Raw genomic sequence first — 4,097 nt, forward strand, 5'->3', positions numbered from 1 at the left:
CAGCTCCTCACCCTCAGAGGTCTGTCTGCTGACAAGGTCTCCCTTATCTTCTCAGCGCTCGCTTTCTTGCCCCGTTTCCTACCTCTGGCCTCTCTGAGAAACTGACCGGGGAAACATCTGGGAAAACCGTGCTGGGCCGCCCTGGCCGGGAAAGAGGCCTCGCGGAGTCTGTTAGTTTTGCAGTCTGATGGGATCTTGATTAAGGAGAGGGACGAGAGGGAGAGCAGAGCTGGGAAACAAAAAACCCGGCCGCTGGCTGCCACAAGAGAGGCTTGTTTCTGGCGGCTGTGGTGTCTCTTGGGCCAGGGTCTTGCTTTGTCCATCCCGTTGTGCAGAGCACCTCTTCTGGGGTCAAACACACCAGTCTGCCTGCTTGTTTGAGAGCAATTCATGGGAAGCATTCAGCAGCAGAGGAAGTCAAAATGCAGGCTTCAGCTCCAATGTTGGAATTGCCGTGGTGGTTAAGGAGCCCTGGTAACACAGTGGTTAAGAGCTCAGCTGCCAACCAAAAGGTCAGCAGTTTGAATCCACCAGCTGCTCCTTGGAAACCCTGTGGGGCAGTTCCACTCTGTCCTATAGGGTCGCTATGTCAGAATCGACTCGACGGCAGCGGGTTTTATGGAGGTTAAGTGCTCGGCTGCTAACCTAAAGGTCGGCAGGTAGAGCCTGCCCAGTGGCTCAGCAGGAAGAAAAGACCTGATGATCTGCTCCTGGAAAGACGAGAGCCTGGGAAGCCCTATGGAGCAGTTCTGCTCTGTCCCATAAGGCCAGTATGACTCGGAATCGACTGGATGGCACACAACACCAACAGCAGGGTTAAGCGGTCCACTACTAGCTGAAAGGTTGGCAGTTTGAACCCACCCAGAAGCACCTCAGAAGAAAGTCCTGGTAATCTTCCGAAAAGCCACAGCCTTGGAAACCCTACGGAGCAGTTCTGGGCTGCACACATAGGGTTGCCAGGAGTCAGAATCCACTTGAAGGCAATTAACGACAACAACAAGCAATTTTATCTTCTGAGCTAGGCCTCTCCCACCCACCAAAGAGAAATGGCTGATTGAACATGAGCTAAGACTAGGAAGACCTGGCCTAGACTGCTGCCACCAGCTAGCTGGGTGAGGTTGGGTGTTAATTAACCTTCTCTAAATGCCAGTGTTTTCATCGAGAAAGTGAGAGCGTGACTTAGTCAGGGTTCTCTAGAGAAACAGAATTAGCGAGATATGTCTTCTACACCAAAATAACCAAACCAGTTGCCATTGAGTCGATTCTGATTCATGGCAACCCCACGTGTGTCAGAGTAGAACTGTGCTCCATAGAGTTTACAATGACTGTGATCTTTCAGAAGTGGATGGCCAAACCTTTCTTCCAAGATTTTTGGGGACAGGCAAGTGCAAAATCTGTAGGTCAGATGACAGGCTGGAGATTCCTATAGGCTTACATCCCAAAATCTGTTGGACAGGTGACAAAAAGAGTGAATAGAGAGTTCTGGCAAAATATCTATTTATAGTCTGCAGACAGGACGCACCCTAAAGAAACTCCCTTTTTACTCTTAAGGTCTTCAGCTCTTTGACTGAGGCCCACCCCTATTATGGAGGGTAGTCTGCTTTCTTTAAGGCCAACTGATTCAGTCACATCTAACTATTCCATAATAGCAACTCTGTTAGTGTCTGGCCAAACAGCTGACACCAGAGCCTAGCCAAGTTGACCCCTAACATTCACCATCACAGGGTGATAACCTGAGGAATGCTTGTGAGGGCCTGGCACATAACTCGTTGCTCTTGAGTGTTTTCCAACTCCTAGCAACCCCATAGGACAGAGCAGAACTGCCCCACAGGGTTTCCAAGGAGCCACTGGTGAATTTGAACTGCCAGAGGACTCCAAAGCTGTTCACTATTTGGTGTTGTTCTGTATCTCTGAACTTAATCTTATAAGTGCTACACTTCCTTTCTCGACACCGGCCCTTCCTACCTCAGAGGGTTGTTGGTGAACTCATTGCAACAGGGTTGTGAACACATCTTACAAAGTGAACACATCTTGCAATCTCCACACGCTAATGCAAGACCATCATCCTCATCTGCCTGACCCACATCTTTGTCTCTCTATGTGGAACGCCCATCCTCTCTCCCATTTTCTGCTTAACAAAATTCCTACCCAAAATCCAACTAAATGTCACTACCTCTGGGAAGCCCTCTCCAGTCCCCTCAGACTTTTGGTTCTTTCCCTTACTGAATGGACAGAATTGTAGCTACAGGTTTCTATCCTAACTCCACCGCTAGAATCCAAGCTCTTCCATGGGCAGGAATTATGTCTTGTTCTTGTATAAATCCCAAGGTCCAACAGAATACAAAGACTAAGGGCCCAGTGGATAAATGGGTGAGTGGATGGATGGACAAGCAGAAGTATGTACAGACCAACAGATGGATGGATGGTTGGATGGATGGACAAATGGATGAATGGGTGAATGGATGGATGGACAGATGGACAGATGATTGGACAAGTGGATGAATGGATGAATAAGCGGTTGAATGGATGGAAGAATTTGGTAAACATGTCTCAAGGACCACCAATAATTGGTGACCGCTCTCTCAGCTCTCTGAGCATTGTGTTGAAAGGACTTCCGTGTCTGAAACTGACATTTATCAGTGATTGGGACGATAACCATAGATGGTCTGATAGACTTTTAGCAAAAGGTTAGTTCACTCAACCTCAACCTGAAGTTTGGTCTTGACTAATGTCAGCCTGCGTTTTGTTTCCCTCAGGGGAGTCTGCCCACAGCAGGTTGGATGCTTGTGGGATGTCACAGTGTCAGTCCCACTGGAAGAAACACCACAGCAAACCCGAACAAACACATCACAGCTTGGTGATCGAAAAGGGGTTCAGGGCATCCTTTGTGAAGCTTGTGCAAGAAAACGACTCTGTCTTGTTAAGATGGAAGATCTTAAAGAACGCTGGATTGGAAACTGGGGCATCTGCATTTGTCCTGGTTCTGCCACTAATTTGCTGTGGGATCTGGGGCCAGTCACTTCACCTCAATAGAACCCAGCCTGTTTGGGAGCAAAAGCTTGGCTGCTAACCAAAAGGTCAGCGGTTTGAATCCACCAGCCACTCCTTCGAAACCCTATGGGTCAGCTCTACTCTGTCCTGTAGGGTCGCTATGAGTTAGAATCCACTCGGCGGCAATGGTTCGGCACATATGGCAGGCCATGTGCACCTCTCCAGGGTAAGACTTGGCATTGTGCAAGGCAAACAAGCTCTGGAGGGAGACAAAGCACCCAGCCCAGACCCGCCACCCTTGTCCCTCACAACTCAGAGGTTCCTGTGCTTCTCCTACTCTGCCTCATTGTCTACCAGGGGGCTTCCCACAGGGTAAGTGGAGGGAGGAGAACACAGCCAGGATGGGAGCTGGTTATCACGGTGGGTACGAGCTCGGAGCTTGGCTGCACCATGGACTAGCTCTGTGACCTTGGGCTGGTCCCTTAACCTCTCTTTGCCTCAGATTTCTCTTACGTGTTTTTGGTGTTGTTGTTAGTTGTGTTAACTTCAACTCCTAGTGACTCCGTGTGTGCCGCGTCAAACTGTGCTACACAGGGTTTTCTCGGCTCTCATCTTCACAGAGGAAACCCTGGTGGCACAGTAGTTAAGAGCTTGGCTGCTAACTAAAAGGTCAGCAGTTTGAATCCACCAGGTGTTCCTTGGAAACACTATGGGGCAGTTCTACTCTGTCCTATAGGGTCACCATGAGTTGGAAGCAACTCGACAGCAACAGAGTTTGGTAATCTTAACAGAAGCCAATCACCAGGCCTTTCTTCTGAGGCATGGCTGGGTTCAAAACGTCAACCTTTAGGTTTGTAGCTGAGCACAAACTGTTTGCACCATCCCACCCAGAGACCCTCCTCATATGTAAGATGGGTAATAAAAGTACTCACCCCCTGAAGCAGTTAGAGGACAAGAGGACATGTACACCTGGCACCTAAAGGCAGAGAAAGTGCTGGAAAGCTGTGGGTTATCGCTGTGGAGTGTAGGAGATTCCAATCGAGGAAGATGATTTCTGGCCCTTCATCCTTTCAGTCAGCCCCAAGGGCTGTCCCAACGCCCGGACT

The sequence above is a fragment of the Trichechus manatus genome, unplaced genomic scaffold (assembly GCF_000243295.1).
Source record: "Trichechus manatus latirostris isolate Lorelei unplaced genomic scaffold, TriManLat1.0 scaffold00177, whole genome shotgun sequence".
In the NCBI taxonomy this organism is placed as follows: Eukaryota; Metazoa; Chordata; class Mammalia; order Sirenia; family Trichechidae; genus Trichechus; species Trichechus manatus.